General features: G+C 31.4%; 1 pseudogene; it reads left to right on the top strand.

The window, feature by feature from the left end:
* The first annotated feature begins 8,256 nt into the window (after positions 1–8,256).
* On the top strand, positions 8,257–18,802 carry LOC147908956 (uncharacterized; annotated as a pseudogene).
* Positions 18,803–18,820: the final 18 nt, after the last annotated feature.

Here is an 18,820-nt window from a genome sequence, read left to right as displayed (position 1 = left end):
TACTTGAAGATATTCCACTTCAACTACGTCTAAATATGTGGTTTCAACAGGATGGATGTCCAGCCCACACGTCTGTCATTGCTCGTCAACAACTGAACCGTATATTTCGCGGCCAATGGATAGGTAAATATGGTTCACATAACTGGCCACCACGATCACCGGATCTTACAATTTTGGATTTTTATTTGTGGGGAAGAATAAAAGACCTCGTATACCGCGAACGACCTACGACTTCAGAAGACATGAAGAACAGAATTCGAGAAGCCATTCAGTCTCTAGATCTTGTCGAAATTCGTCGGGTGACGGATGATTTTCAACGAAGAATAACAGCCTGCATACATGCACGTGGAGGACACTTCGAAAATCTAGACTGAATACATGCGTACGAACAAAGGTGACGGCAAGGGGAACCACCTTAAAAAAGCACCCCGACGAGGTGTAAGTCCGACCTTGTGACCTCCACGTGGTACATCTTGGGTAACGCTGACACAGGCGGCATCGACTGTTCAAGATCTTGATAATTAGGAATCTTTAAAAATCGATGTACACGACTACAAATGAATCTAAAGGTAGAATTCAAATTCACCAGCAGATGGATGCATCATAGCTATAATAAATACCTAGTATTGTTTGAACTATTTTTTGTACAAACACATCCATATCTTTTAGAAGGTTGGTACGGGTGCTCTAAAAGTAACTTGACCTCCACATGACCTCTAAGAGTAATTTTGACCTAGGCTTGATAACGTATTCGGACGTAAAATTTTCCGCTATTTTCATTTGTGATGTCATGAATAAGGATTTACATTTGTAAAACGGTACTTTGACCTTGAGTTATGCCCAAGGTCGACCTCAAGGTCAAATTCAAGGTCACCATCAGATAGATCTCCCGAAATCCTGCAAATTTTGTCTGAACCATTTTTTTGTACAAACACATCCCTACCTTTTAAAAGGGTGGTACGGGTGCTCTGAGACACCCGGTATAATTGCAATGGCGAAATATATTATAAAAATGGAATTGATGCTTAACGATCAAGACACGTACATTAAAATTTCGCGTAATCCGATGAATAGGATAATTACCAGTTTGAAGAATATGTTGAAGAGATGGAAACGAGATGAAATGACAAATGATTCTAATTACAGATATCTTAATACAATTAATCAAATTTTACCAAGAGCATATGGTTTGACTAAAGTGCATAAAAGTGGTTATTCGTTGAGCATAATAATATTTTCCATAGGAAATCCATTAAATAATCTAGCGACATTTTTACACAAAATTCTGGTAAAAAGTTTACCCCCGGCAAAGGAATTTCATAGATAACAGCTTTCAACTCAGTAATAATTTAGATAAATTAAAAATTTCTAATGATGATACTCCTTTTTTGTTAGATGTGATTTCTCTGTTTACGAATGTTCTAATAAATTTAATGATGTATGGAATCAATAGTAGTTATTTAGCATTTGATACAAGTTAACACGTGTTTAATTAAGACAGAATGCTTTAACACGATAAAACTAATCCTTGACTACATATTTTTTACCTTCTTTAATGACAAATATTATAGACAATCTTTGGAGTACTCATGGGCTCTCTGTTATCTCCGATTGTAGACATAGCAAGTCTTAAAGATATTTGCTTTTAACAGATTGACTATAAAACCTTCATTTATACGTTACGTAGATGACATTGCATTAGCAATCAATAAAATACACATTAATGATCTCTGTCTTACTTTTAATAGCTATCCACGACTTAAATTCATGTTGGAAGAGGGAGGTCACAGGCTTAATTTTTGGGACTTAACGTTGATTAAACATAATGACTCCATATCCTATGATTAGTATCAGAAACACGTCTTCTGGACGTTACCTTAATTATTTCTCTCAATATTCTCTATGCCAAAAAATTTGAATTATAGTAAGTTTAATAGATAGAGTACTTCTGCTGTCGCATCCTTCTTTTCACGCTAAGAATTTCGATAAAATTATCAGATTAAATAATGGTTATCCCTTGCATTTGATTTTTTCCATCATAAATAAAAGATTACATAAGAAATTCTTTGAATGGAACAGCCTTGATAACAATCAAATAAATAATAAAAAAATAGAAAAGAGACAAATTTTCTTTACATTGTCTTTTATTGCTGATGTTTCAAAAAAAATTAAAAACTTTTTAAAAAAAACATAGTTAAAATAGCGTACAAAGGTATTAACAAATTAACTAACTACATTAAAATACAGAAAGACAAACTTCTATATATGATGCACACTGATGTAGTTTATAAAATTGAATGCAAGGACTGTAACGCATCATACGTGGACATCAAACAAGAAGGATCCTTAAAACCAGAATTAGCGAATATAGAAGCTATATTAACCGAAATACAGATTAAAGATCAGTTATCATAGAACATCGATTAGAACAAGCACACGATTTTGAGACAATCTGAAGATATTAGATGAAGATAAAATATTAAATAAAAGACACATATCAAAAATGATTTTCATCTGCAAACAGAAAAATAGTTTAAATATACAATCAGACACAGAGTCATTGAACGAAGCATACGACTCTTTATTTGAAAATAACTGAGATTTCCTCTCTTTAATATTTCTGTTATTTATAGTTCAACTCGTGATTTGTTTTAGCTTAACATTGTTTAGATATCGTAATGTCCACACACACACGCTCGCACGCACGCACGCAGATGACACGTATATTTTATAAACTTAATGAATATCATGTAAGTTTTTCAAATTAGTTGTTATTCATGATTTTAATATTAGATTATTATTTCTTGTCAACACTTTATTATTTTTTTAATTATGTTAACAATAAGATATCGATTATATTGTGTTGTGCAGACTGTGCGTCGGCAAACTCAATGAGTTCGTTCAATTTGCATTGAAAAGGATCCGAAGGATCAAAACATGTATAAGACATTAGAACTAATAAATCTTATTACGGATCGACATCCTATGTTTGGCTCCAAAAGACATCAACTTATGGACTAAAAATTCGTCCGTAACGAGACTATTTATTACTAATATTTAATAATATGTTTATACAAGATATTGGAAAAATAATAATAAATCTTTTGCATAGGGGCAGAATGGAATGAACTGAGAAGAAAAGTCCTTTATCATTTTGCAATTTTCATAATAGTTAACAAGATATTAATTGCTAAAAGTGTCCGAAAATTGGTTTTTAATAATTTTTTACTCAAATACTATCAATTTTATTTTTTTTTTAATTGCAAGAGACAAAAATTGTTTATTTTCTTCTCATAAAACTATACGAATTTTTTCAGAATTTTTTATGAACTTTTTAGTAGATACTGCATTTTTTCATTTTTACCAACATGAGAAAATACGGTATTAAAAAATTTTTAGAGCTCTATGAGAAAAAAATAATCAATTTTTGTCTCTTGCAATTTTTCTATGAAGTTGATAGTATCGGGTATCTCAGACCACCCGTACACTCCTTTTATCTCGGAAAGAGCATTTTAAAAGAAAACATTTCAGACAAAAGTTGTGGGATTAAGTGATCTATTTAGTGATCTGATCAATCTGACCTTAGGAGTAATCAAAGTCAGAGCAACGTCACTTTAAATTTTTTAAATAGAACTCCCTATTTTTCATTGTATATCCTTGCACACCTCGAGAGCTTTCCAAAATATTTATAATAAAATATTTTTTTATGAAGTACTTTTCGAGTTATAAGGCTTGAAAGTTACAGTACCGTCAACATTAGAACTACGCAAGGTGACTGACCGACGACTAAAATCTCTTGAATGTTATTCAGGATCATATCCTGAATAACATTCGTTAAGATCAAGATCACCGGCTCTGTGTGGTACTATAAAAATATGTAATGAAAAATAGAAATTCTATTTAACAAATTCAAAGTGATATTGCTCTGACACCACCCAACGTCAGACTGATCAGATCACTAAATAAATCATTTAGAACCCCACAACTTTTGTCTGAAACATTTTTTTTAAATGCTTTATTTGTGACAAGGAAAGATTCACAACTGTCCGAAATCGATTTGATTCTCCATGAGATATGTTGTTAAACATCTAAGAGGCACGTATTTTTTTATATGTGCGTTAACTTATGTTTAAAAGGTAAAACATCCCTTTAAAAAAAAACACTATTTTTCTTTTAAAGTGAATATCGTCGGAAATATAAAAGATAGAAAAAAATTTTTTAACAAAAGTTGTACGGTTTCAAGAGTACTTTAAAGTTATAGATAAAAAATTTTGTTTATTTTTTTGTTTAATAAAATACCCCCACCATCCATAATTTTTTTAAATTTTCAATTTTTTTTTTCAAATCAAAGATTATTTTTTTACGAATTCAACCATGTGTGATAAAATTATATTAAAACATATCATTTTAATTTAATTTAATTTAATTCAATTTAGTTTATTGTAAAGCTATATGAAAAAAACTACATGTTAACAGAATAATAGACATAAAGTATGATACAATAGACTATAGCATATACAATAATTAGCATAAACATAAATAAATAGACAATAGTTGCTTGCAAATGGTTAGGTGTCACCAGAATTGTTGTTACAAAGTCGACCAGTAACAAAACCAAAAAAGACAACAATACAATAAGAGGTAAATTAATAGCTGAAATCATACGTACACACAACATCCACACACACACACACACGCACACACACACACACACACACACACACGCACGCACGCACGCACGCACGCACGCACGCACGCACGCGCACACGCACGCACGCATGCACGCGCGCACGCGCACACACACACACACACACATAAAATTTACATACAAACACTTACATACACCCGCAAACACACCAATTACATCAGTCTCGTTTAAATACTGTGAGTGACGCAATGAAACGCAAGACAGCGGAACGAAAGGAGGATAGAGAGGGAGAGATTTTTATTGAATCAGGAAGGGAATTAAAATATTTGCCAGAGAAGTAGGAGAAAGTGGCACAGAACTTAGTGGACCAATATATATAGGGAAGGATAAGTAATCTTAGTATCTGATGACAAGAGAGTTAAACGAGAAATGATGCTCAAAGTTTAATTGAAGGAGACGTCGCAGATATAGAGGAATAAAAGAGAGAAAGAGAGTTGGAGCGAAAGAGAGAAAATACAAGACAGCACAAATGGAGAATAAAACATTACCAAATCTTAAGCCAGCCAGATCTCTGGTAATACGGAGATATATGGTATTTACAAATACAATAGAAGAAGCGGAGACAAGAATTTTGGATACGCTGTGCATGATTTAGCAGATGTCAGTTATTTTCGAGAATTAATTATTAACGCTTCCGTATATACGTAATCCATGCTCATATGCATGAGTAATAGTCGTCGGAACAATAAAATATATGAAAACTTAAAAAAATGTCTTTTAAGTAAAATTGTATAGTTTTCTATATGCTTTATTATATATGTATTTAAATTATATATATATATATATATATATATATATATATATATATATACAGAGTTGGCCATATTCGACGGAAAGATGTTTTTTTTTCAATCATGGGAAACGTCGTTACTCGATCTAACATCTCTGTCAAAAGTTACAATGTTTGCCAGATCTTTCCGTCGAATATGGCCAACCCTGTAGTGTATTGTATGTATTTATATTTCCTAAATATATAACATTTTTAAGATATATTAACCCTGTATTATTTCTTTGTACATTTATGCCTAAATTCTAAACAAAATTGTAAGGTTCGTAACATATTCTCGTAAGATTTATAAAAATTTTGAATTTTATACCCTATACGATATTTTTACAGACAGCTTTTTACTAGCAATAAGATTTAAAAGAAATCGTAAATATTTACGAATAATCTTACGTCTTATGATACATACGCATAAAATTAGAATACTGGTTATAAGTTCTTACGAATTTTACGAGAACAAGTTGAGTCTTACGATTCTGCTTAAAATTGATCTATTAACTTCTTCTATGAATAAAAATTAAAAATAATTTTATTCTAAATCCATTCTTTTATAATAAAATTATTATATAAGATTAAATTTTTAAAAAATAAATTTTTAAAAAATTGTTGCATTTAAAAATACATTGAATTGTTAGAAAATATATATTTAATAATTATATTTAATATATATATAAAGTAACATTTAAATTGTTAGAAAATCTCGCATCTGAATCGTCATGATAATGAGATATAAAAAATAATTTTCTAAATCACGTATCAGTTGTCATATTATTTTTACCTAAAAAAGTTGCTAAAAATTGATTAATGCGTTTGCTATGATGTCCGCAACTGAGTTTCTTTGATAACTGATATTCGTATAAAATAAGCAATAATAAAATTCTGTTTTTTATTATCACAAGTACATTTATCTTATTAAATGATCTTTTCTTATCACTTTAGTAAAATCTATACAAATATATTAATTACCTGTGGTATTTTATATTACTAAAGTAAATTTATGCAACTTTGAGGCATAATGGCACATTAGCATATATGGAACACAATGGTGTGCCGTAGTATCATTTGCCGTGACACACGAGACTGTAGAAATGAGATTAACGCTAGCCTTACGTGTGTGTTTGCATATTCCTAGAATTGTATAAATACAAATATTGTAATCATACACATATATATATAATATTGTAACAATACCGCTGGCTTTGATAATACGGTGGGAATCAATAACGAAATAGGACGCCATAGATTGCAACATGACGATCTGAAATGAAAAGGGCGACGTTCATCTTGTTTATCGTCAGAAAACGAGAAGAAACACCATAGGTCGCGGCGCAACGCCAAGTATGTCGACCTAATATAAAAAAGGCGATGTTCACCTTCCCCAACATCGGAAGGCGAGAGGAAGCGCCAGGACGAATGCTTCAACAGACTCGAACGTGGAGAGCCTAGATAGACGATCTCATACGCGAAGTTCATGCATCTATAAAGATGACAAACTTATGATACCTCCGTTCGATCTATCAAAGGATGATTTAGTTACAGAGAAGTGGATCAAGCGAAGTGGACGAGTTAGCTGCACAATACGATTGGAACGTCGTAAACGAACGTTGTAAAGTCGTCATGAGACTAATACCATCGCGCTTGAAGGGACATGTGCGGCTGTGATACAACACACGACAACGACTGGCGGTTACGATCGAGACGAAAGATCTGTTGCTGCAGCAGTTTCGCAAGAAGATACCCTTTAGAGAGACAGATTTCGAGAGACCTCGCTGTACGAAAGCAGTCCAGGATAATCGTTAGGAGATTAATGCTTCCAAAAATTAAATAAGTTACGTAAGTTATACATTAGTATTGTGGATAAATATCTTATTGACACGATGATAGACGAAATCACGGATGCGCATGTCGAGAACGGTACGGGCTGCACAGCATGCGAATCTTAATTGTATGCATATATGGACGCTAGGAAATATGCCATCAAAGAGCGGGAGGAGCAAGACGGTTGCATCTATTAGTAAAAACGAACGCAAAGATAGACCCGCGGAGAGATCGCAGAAGGAACATGCGCAGACCGCGAACCACAGATTCGACGTCACTGAATATCCATTGCTCTACCAAAGTTCCAGTTGTATACCATCCCTACCGACTAACCGAATCTGAAAAACGTGTCATAAGGAAAATGATTCAAGAACTATTAGGTAATGATATTATCCGCGAATCTAAGTCGCCACGCGAATCCGATTTTGTTGGTAAGGAAGAAAAACGACGACTATCGGTTGTGCATAGACTATCGTAAACTAAATGCCATTACGATTAAAGACAAATACTTTATGCCTCGAATTGACGAACAGATTGATAAGCTCGGAGGTAACCAGTATTTCACCAAATTAGACTTAGCATCCGGCTATTATCAGATACTGGTGGCAGGTGATTCCATCGAGAAAACAGCCTTTTGACGCCAGAGGGGCATTACAAATTATTGCGTAGTTCTTTTATGCCCTTTGGTTCAACTAATGCGCTCGCTGTGTTCCAGTGTTTATAATGGATATGAGATGTTAGGAAGCTTAAATACGATCGCTTTTCTATACCTGTTTTCTATACCTACGATGTCATAATACTATCGAAAACAATAAGAGAAAGTTTAGATTGCTTTCGATAGATACTGAAAGCGTTTCACTCACACGGGCTAACGCTCAACCTTAAAAAATGCACGTTCTTCGCGAAATCGATTGAATATTTAAGTAAAGAGATCGATGAGCAAGGGATGCGACCCGGGCGACACAAAATCGAAGCGGCGTTACAAATGGAATCACCATGTTCGGTGAAACAGGTACATTAGTTAGTATATTTAGCTAGCTATTTTAGAAAATATGTTTAGAATTTCGCCACAACTTTCGTCGAGCCACTGACAAGACTGACAAAGTAAAGCGTTCCTTGAATGTAGGGAGAGACTCAAGAAGCGGCACTAAATACTATCAAGAATAAGCTTATGTCCCGGCCGATATTAACAATATTCGACTCGAATAAATCAAGGTACACACCGACGCGAACGCTATAGGCGTAAGCGCTGTGTTCATACAGACAAGTGACGGTCAAACGCGCGTGGTAGCTTATAACAATAAGCAGCGACGGCAGACCAACGCTGCTACCATTCGTCAAGTTGGAAATGATGACGGTGGTCTTTGCGCTATTTTTGGATCTATCTACTAGGATTATAATTTAAGGTGATAACCAATATAAGGCACTGCGGGCCATTTTTGCAAAGCGGGACTTGCTATCTCGAATTGAATGATAGATGGCTCGAGATACAAAAGTACACTTTTGACATAGAATACCGTGCAAGATCGAGAATATCACACGTTGATGTCTTAAGCCAAAATTCTATGCCGTTCCAGTTAGAAGTATCACACGTCGATGTCACAAAGAGCGACTGGGTACTAGCCGCGCAATTAAAGGACGAACAAGTATTATGAATTCAATCGATTTTATTATGTGGGAAGCCGAAATCAAACACTATTTCGACAAACATTTGATGAAAAACTGTATAGATACATGACGGATACATGACAAGACTAACATATGTGCAGTACCACGAAATGCACGAATGCGAGTCTGTAGGTTATGCCACGACGACGCGGGACATTTGAGTGCAGAGAAAACGTTAGGTCAAATGAAATTACTGGTTTGCTGGAATGCGCCGTTTTATAATAAAGTATGTTGGCGCCTGCTTAAACTGTGCATACATTACAACACACTGCGGGAAAAAGACAATGTAAGTTAAATAACATAGAAAAGGTCCCGATTTCCTTTCATACAATTCATATTGATCACGTCAGTACATATACAGTAGCGCAACTCTCCCGATTCTAGCGTGTATAAAATTGAATTGCATATGCGTGAGCTAAATAAATAACCAATAACGTAACTGATTTTCACATTTCCTCTCTCTAGTTTTCTATAATTCTCTCAATCATTTAAATGTCTAGATAAACAGTAAAATTAACGGAACATAAAACGCAGTAGTGAACTCGGAACAAATTGGAATGAACAGTGAACAATCGAAACCGTGTCAATATAACACGTGTAAAGTATTCAGTGAATAGTAATCTGTAACGTATTTGATGAATAGTAATGTGTAAAGTGTTCAGTGAAAGAAGTGAAAAAAGTGAAAATTAATATTGACGGTGTCGAGAACGAAGGTTATGTTCACTTCGGAGAATAGTTAATCCGTATAAAGATATTATACAAATTTTCAATTCTCTGCCAGAAAACACTGGTCTCTATATTGTCCCCATCTTGAAAAAGAATATTGTATAAAATTTATAAAATATAAGATAAATAAAAAAAATGTAAATATATAAATATTGTATAAGATGTATAAATATTGTATTTATAATATATAAAAATTAAAAAACCTGTTCGTTTCTTCTTGTTGAATCTTATCCTCATCTTTTCCAGTTATATTTTCTTTTTGAAATGATGTTACAGGTGTATTGCTGTAAAAATTGTAATATTAATTTATACATAATAAATTTACTATTTAAGAAAAATCATTTGATCTTAGCGTTGTTACAGGTGCTGTTTCTTAGAAGATACAAAAAAATCAAGAAGGAAAGAGGATGTCGACCCGTAAATCAAATTTATGATGTGTTATGAAGGAGTGCAATTATATTTATAATGTTACAGAGAAAACACTTCTTTATGTTTCCAAAGGAATATGATAGGTATAAATTTATTTTAATTATTTTTTAAAGCACGTATAAATCAGTTATTATTTTAAATATTTATAATTTTATATTACAATATATATATATGTACTTTTAATTTTTTAATATTCTTCTATATATATGTATTATATTTTTTATATTAACTATTTCTGTAAAATTTTTTGGTTGCAGTAGATACACATATGTGGAAAATTTGATTTACAAGTGATGGGCTCAGAATACGCTCATCGCAACTATTGATTGTGCCACTTGCATTTAAAAAGAAAAATGATATAAAATAAGCAAATGTAGAGCCAGTCTTCTTCCTAATGCTATTCCAATAATATTTTTTGGAAGAAAGTAAATAATAAATTTTTTACAAAGCATTTTCTACTCTGAATAACATATGATTTTTCTTAAATAGTAAATTTATTATGTATAAATTAATATTACAATTTTTACAGCAATACACCTGTAACATCATTTCAAAAAGAAAATATAACTGGAAAAGATGAGGATAAGATTCAACAAGAAGAAACGAACCGGTTTTTTAACTTTTATATATTATAAATACAATATTTATATATCTTATACAATATTTATATATTTACATTTCTTTTATTTATCTTATATTTTATAAATCTTATACAATATTCTTTTTCAAGATGGAGACAATATAGAGACCAGAAAATAGATGATATTTCAGAATTTTTTAAAAGAAAACTACACATAAATGAAATTTAGTTTTATTTATACGAAAGTACATATTTTAATGTGTATGTAAAAAAAAAGTTCCAATTATATTTCCATTTTTATGTCTTTCAAAGCTGACGCAAGCAAGCCTTTAAAAAAAGAAAGCTAGGCTGATTAATACGATCCTTGCAAAACGGTTGATAACGGTAAAAATAAATTTTTAAATAGAAATCATTCTCGTCAGTGTCTCATCATAGAGAATTTTAAAATTTGACAAATTAAAAGAGTTATTTAACTTAAATAAAAATGTCACATTTTAATTCTTTTTTCGCCTTTTTAATTCCGTAATTTTTTTTAATTTTTCTAGATTTAAAATTCTCTGTGAAAAACTGAAGAGAATGATATATATTTAAAGATTTATTTTGATTTTTTTATTTTAGATTAATCACTTTGCGGAAATCATATCAACTAGCCTATTCTTTTTTTGGAGGATTGTTTATGTTAGCTCAGAAAGACACGAAAATGGAAATAATGGGTTTTTTTTCTAGATACACATTAAATTATGTACTTTTGTATAAATAAAATCACATTTATATGTGTTTTATTTTCTTTTCAAAAAATTCTTAAATATTGTCGCTTTTCCGGCTTTTATAGTGTTCCGTTCTCTTTATAATAATGACTGGTTTTATAATCTACATCAGCTGTTGTATTCTATGTATTGTTGCAAAAACATATTTTATTTTTTATCAAAACAGTATTAAAAATATGTATTATGTTTTAGCGACATCCAATCATCAAAACCTATGCCTATAGATATAGATGCATATATAGACCTAGTTGATATTGATAAAGATATCGAAATGATTAAACCGTAAATTTTATTAAAAAGTATTAGGTGTTGGAATTAATTCGTAGCGTTTTACAAGTGATGGGAAGTACTTTCATTAATGTATTTTTTAATGCTCATGTGAAATAAATAACATTCTTTCATTAAAAACGCTACGAATTAATTCCAACACCTAATAGTTATATAAATGCATTTTGACTATGATATTTTTTTCTTAGCTATTTTTAAACATAGTAACATATAAATGTAAAAGTAAAATACATGATTATATAATAATAATATTTTATAGTACGTATAATAATATTGTATAATATATCTCGATTGGTTTACTTAATCTTAATTCGTTTACTTAATTTTACTTAATAGTTAAGATATCTTCCTTAATATATATTTTGACATCTTTTTCTACTGTAGTTACATCTTTTTTTTATATGTCAACATATTTTTAATGGTGTTCTATTTCTGATTTGCATATAGAACCACACATATACCAACCATAGCAGAAACTCCGAAAAAGAAAAAAATTACAAAAACGGAATTTCAAATTAACAGCAGAAAATAAAAAACTGCGCGAAATAATTAGAAGACTCCAAAAAAAATACAAAGGATGGAAAATAAAAGAAAAAGGAAGATCCTAAGAAATACGAAACTTTTCGTCAACTAGGTTGTCAGGTACTACCCGTGAATGTTTCACAATTATTATCCGCACAAATTGATGCCCAAATTAAAAGCAAATATGGAAGAAAATACACTACCAAATTTAAACAATTTGCATTACGATTGTATTTTTTAAGCCCACGAAATTATCGAGAACTTGAAAAACAATTCGCATTACCTTCCGTGTGTGATCTTCAATCATTTACGCAAATCTGGCAAATAAAATCAGGCATAAATAATAATGTTTTTGATGTTATATCAGTAAAACTAAATTCATTACCGCTTTTAGAACGGCATTGTGTATCGATGAAATGAGTTTAAAAGTTCATTTATTTTATAACATTTCACAAAATAAAATAATTGATTTTGAAGATATGAGTGAAAAATAAAAAAAAACAGCAAAAGTGCTTTAGTTATTATGGTATGCAGTATTTGCAGGGGGATGAAAACTTCCAGTTTGTTTGGTGGAAATTACGTGTAAATCAAATGTCAATTAAAATGTCTTACATTTGATATTATTCGTGAGTTACAAGGTTATGCTACCGTACACGCTTTAGGATATGAGGTCTAATTTCATGTCTCGTGAATTGGGCATTTTAACAAACAATTCTATTTTTTTAGTTGATGAGTTCGAAATATTATATATATTTGATACGTCCCATTTGATGAAAAAAACACGCGGCAATTTATATAAACATCGCGTAGAATTTGCAATGAACAAAGTCGCGTCATGGGCTTATATTGTAGAATTTTATAAGAGATAACAAATAATGGATTAAAACCGCTCCAAAGTAGAGATGGGATCAAATTCAATATGTACTTAAAAATTCAAGTCAAATATCCAATAGTTTAGCTTCATTTTCTAGGGCTCGAGGATATTCATAAGAAGTAATATTTCGTACTTTATACTTACAAAGTAATCGATCTCACCTTGTTAGTTTCGAATTTTACAAACGAATACCTACAAGATTCGAAATATACTTTTTTTTACAAAGTATTTTTTATCGTATACGTAAGCTGCTGGAAAAGTTTCTGCAATCTAATACTTCCAGTGGCGCCAACGTTCTGTTACTATCATATCCATAAAATTAGACATTTTTAACCTATAATTCAGTTGACAGTTTGTATCCAAGTCAACTAGTTTTGTTTGCATAGTATTTTAAAAGAAGTTATTTTTTGAAAAAATGGAAATTTCACGTGAAAATTTTCGGACAATGATTTTTTACAAATGTAATCTAACTCCGAAACAATGCATCGATCGACTTCATTTGACTTTTGGGGATAAAGCACCATCCAATAGGACTTTATAATTGGTTTGCCGAATTCCAGCATGGACATACCTTTCTTTATGACGAATTCCGTGAAGGTCGTCTATCCACGTCTGTTGTTGCCATTAATGTTGATGCTGTGCGTAAAATGATTGAGCGAGACCGGCATATGACATACCGCGAGATTCAGGCATCCTTAGGCATTGACATGAAAGCAATATATACGATTTTGCATGATCACTTGAGCGTACAACTTTGCAGTTGTTGGATCCCACACAATTTGACCGAAGCTCAAAAACAGGCTCGTGTTAAATGGAGCAAAGAAATGCTCAAGAAATTCAACCGAGGTCGATCAAATTTGATCTACAACATCGTTGGGGACGAAACATGGATCTATTCGTATGAACCCGAAAGTAAACAACAATCCACTGTTTGGGTATTTCAAAATGAACCGAAACTAACAAAAGTTGTTCGTTCACGCAGTGCTGCCAAACAAATGACTGCTTGTTTCTTTAGTTATACCGGACATGTGCCTTTAGAGGATCGAAAGACTGTAAATACTGATTGGTATACAACAATTTGTTTGTCATAAATGAATTGCGTAGAACAAAGCGAAATCGTTGCATCATCTTTCATCATGACAACGCCAGCTGTCACACAACACGTCAAACCGTTGATTTTTTACTCTAACGGGGTTGTTAACGAAATACAAAAGAAAATATTCCTTATTTTTCTTGATTTTCCTGGTCATTTTTTGAAAAAAATTTCCTGACTAAAAACTTGAGAAAGAGAAACTTTGAATAAAAACAAAAAAAACGTTAAAATATTTTATTTTACAAACAGTATTATAAAATATAAATATATATTTGGAAAATGAAATAGTAAAGTATAACTTTTATTATTAATTTTAAATACTTTATGAATATTTTTAACAAAAATTTTCGTTTTGAATAAAATTTCATATAATATGTATGTATTTTTACTTTCAAGCATTTCGAACAGTACATTTTAGCATTTAATTATAATATAGATACTCCTTCATTCTTCTTAATTTTGAACATGTTATTACACAAATATATGTACATTTGAATGTTGTATTCACTATTGAAGAAAATGTCAGACATTCTTGTAATCCGATTCTAATGTCTTTACTAATGCTCTTTTTTGTGTTTTTATGTTAACACAGTTATTTGATAAGTCGATTATAGTTCTACTAATCTCTTTATGTAAATCGATAAATGTCGATTCATAGTAGATACATTATTGTAAGTCCGAATATGTATTAATCTCAAAAGTGAGAAGGCATTTCACAAAATGTTCTTTTCTTTGCGTGATCAAATTTTCATTAGTTTCGGGCATATTTGATATAGGTTGGAGTCCATTTGGAAGTACTGCTTTTATTTTTCGAGGTACTTCTAAAACTTCGAACCTATTTCGTTTAAGTTCAAATCTATTCGAAAATACTGCTACTATTTTTCGAAGTGATCATAGAGAATTCGAAACTGCTTCAACAGATTTGAATCTACTTGTAAGATACTTAATCCCATCTACTCGCTACTCCAAAGTTATCTAAAAATCACATTGAACCTACTAATTTTCAAAAAATGAAACTCAAATAAGCTGTTCAAATGATTAGTAATCGCGTAGCTGCAAGTATATGCACACAAATATCCTACGGCTTTCTATCAACTGAAGCAGTGGGAACGATAGCGTTCTTTAATAATTTCGACAAATTGTTTGACATTTTAAATTCTTCTTCAATAAATAGTTCTAAAGAATATAGAAAAGTATTTACTGGAAATAAAAAACAAATTCAATTTTTAGAATAAATGATATATTTCATGAAAACCATTAAAGTAATTAATAAGAATAATGTGTTAAAGTTAACTGTTTTGAATGCTGGCAGGTAACAATTAAAAGCATAATGTTACTTTGGAAGAGATTAAAATGTCATGATTTTCTACATTTGCGCACACGAAGGATAAATCAGGATTATGCTAAAAATTTCTTTGATTCCATTAGAGTGATAATTCTTTAAATCCAACACCAATACAGTTCATTCGTGCTTTCAAAAAATTATTTAGTAAAAAGTTTTCCAGCAAACAGATACACAAAATTGTGCTACGGATAATAATAATATGTTACATTTAATTGGAGCTTCAGGTTCGAGCCCTTCATCATCTTCTATGTTCATTTCATCTTCATCGCGTCCAATTTTAGATATCTCAAATCATGAGTATTATGATATGGAATTACCAGAAGAAAATGCGTTTAAATATATATGCGAATACTTAATGAAAAAATATCTGGAAGTAATACTTGTGAAATGTGCATATTTTGATGAAAGAAAGACTGTCATTGATAAGACAGTTTATATTGCTCTTTTCGAGCTTTTGCTATCACGGAAGAAAATTCATTTGGAAGTTTGCATGTAGCAAGTTTTAATTTTTGTTCTTATATACATGAATTAGAAAAAATATTTGTCATTAATTTTGAAAGTAATTATTTAAAAAAAAATATTGATAATTATTTACTTGAACTTGCCCAGACTGTATCCTTTGAAAAACCATACCCAAATTTTCCACAAGTTTATTTAATAAAATTATTTATGCGCATGCGTATTTATTTTACTTTGTCTCAATATAATAAGGAATGCGGAAAAAGTGTTAATAAAAAAAAACAGGAAATTATGTAATACGGGCAGAGAAATTTACTTTTTTGAAAAACGCGCCAAACGGCAAGGGGTGAAGGTAGGGAGCTGGGAGGGGGTGCGTCCGAGAGGATAGGTCCTCAATTTTTGTTCCCCCTACAGCCAATCTCGATCATGCTTTGGACGAGAGAGCATCGCGCGTTCGCCGTCGAGGCATACTTTGGTAATAGCCGCTTTCACCTTTCCGGCTGTGTCAACAAACAGAATATGCGCTACTGGAGTGCTGAAAATCCACATGAACTTCACCAAACCCCTCTCCATTGTGAACGTATTACCGTTTGGTGCGCAATTTCGTCGGTCGGGATCATTGGTCCTTATTTTTTTGAGGAAAACGAGCGCCCTGTCACGGTGAATGCAACTCGATACAGGGAGATAATCGAAGAATTTTTCCTTCCACATCTGGAAGAAATGGACGTCGGGGATGTGTGGTTTCAACAAGACGGAGCCACGGTCCACACAGCACGGGCCTCGATGGAATTGTTAAGGGAACACTTCCCTGACCGCCTCATCTCTCTCAGAGGCGATCTCCCTTGGCCGGCGCGCTCTCCAGATTTGGCTCCATGCGACTTCTTCCTATAGGGAGTTATTTGAAGTCTATCGTTTACAACGATTGACCACAGACCCTAGCTCACCTGAAGACAAACATTCGGAACGCCATCGCCGAAATACCGGTGGACATGCTTCAGAGAGTGACGCGAAACTTCAGAAATCGACTCAATCAGTGCATAGACAACGGCGGCCGTCATTTGATAGATGTAATTTTCAAAAGTACATGAAAAAAAATTTGATGAGGTGATCTGTAAGAGGAAAAAAGAATTATACTGATATCTGCAATAGTTTCGTTTTTATTAACCTTTAAAAAAAGTAAGTTTCTCTGCCGCACCCATATTTTACATTTATAATTGTTAGTTTCTCTTTATTTCTTTGGTGCATGTAGTCTTATCTTTATTCTCATTATTCTTAACTTTTCTCTGATAAGTGTGTTTTTGAAAATATATTTTCTACTAATTTTTATTTATTAACTATATAATATTTATCCATTAAACAAAATTTCGTTCCAGCAACATTATAATAACATTACACTTAAGCTGTGCGATCTTATCTGTGTCGTTAATGAAACGTTGCCACAACCAGAAATGTCCTCACACATTTACTATTCATGAAACGTTCCATTTGTATCCATTGTTCGTTTATGAAACATTTGATAAACATACATAACGTCATTGTAACGTTCCACATGCAACATTTGTGAAATGTTCGTAAAAAATATATATATAAAACCTCACTAAAAAGTTCATTCACAACATTCCATTTGTAAGATTAGCGAAACGTTTGTAAAACATATATATATATATATATATATCGCCACAGAAATGTTCATTCGCAATGTTCCACTTGTAACGTTTGTGAAACGTTTAAATATATACAGTATATCCCAAAATTCACGACTAAAAATATTTTACAGCAAGAAAGTTTCCGAAAATTTAAATAAAAAAGTAATTTGTAAATTTTTATTCTAAGTAATAGTTTCTGAGATATAACAGTTTACACATGACTATATCTCAGAAATTATTACTTAAAATAAAAATTTACAAATTACTTTTTTATTATATTTTCGGAAGCTTTCTTGCTATAAAATATGTTTAGTCGCAAATTTTAGGACAATCTGCATACTGATTATTGCCAAAATCAGATATAACTCCATTTGTTTCATTATTTGAGTATAGATTTTGAGATATTTATTTACCTGTAGAAAAAATTAACAAAAAATTTATTATTTTTTGTTAATTATTTTCTACGGGAAAATAAAATAATATCTCAAAAAATCCTATACAGCACCAAACTTGCAACAATATTGCAATGTTGCAATATTGTTGCTGCAACTTTTGTGCTGTAGGAGATGTCATCTTTTTTTATATCTTAACCCAAATGATGGAAAAATGAAATTATTTGGATTTTGCAACAACATTCTAATTGTATAAGATATATTATATTCAGAACTGGGCATGAATTTGAAATACTTTCATTTAAAACACATTATTTGCATTACAAGCGTATTTTGTATTTTTTAGTATTTCAGCGGATTACATAAAAGTATTATGTATTTTGTATTTAAAATCGAAAGATTGATAGCTTTTTATATTTTGTAATTCAAATAATAAGATTGATTGTCAATGTTAGTATTTGAAATACAAAATACAAAATACTTTCAATCTTTTGTTATTAATACTGAAATACAAAATACAAAATACTTTAATATGCTCCCATGAAACACAAAATACAAAATATTTTCATGTACTTCTAACAAACACAAAATATAAAATATAATTGTCTTACTAATACTGTTTTTCAAATAAAAGTATTTCAAATACATGCTCACAGCCTTGATTATATTATAATTGGTGTACATACACAGTGGTATTCTAAAGTTTAATAAAAAAGAAAAA

This window comes from Acromyrmex echinatior, chromosome 7, assembly GCF_024713525.1.
Source record: "Acromyrmex echinatior isolate Ae372 chromosome 7, ASM2471352v2, whole genome shotgun sequence".
Classification (NCBI taxonomy): Eukaryota; Metazoa; Arthropoda; class Insecta; order Hymenoptera; family Formicidae; genus Acromyrmex; species Acromyrmex echinatior.
The sequence above is the reverse complement of the archived record's forward strand: the minus strand, read 5'-3'. Positions and strand labels throughout refer to the sequence as shown.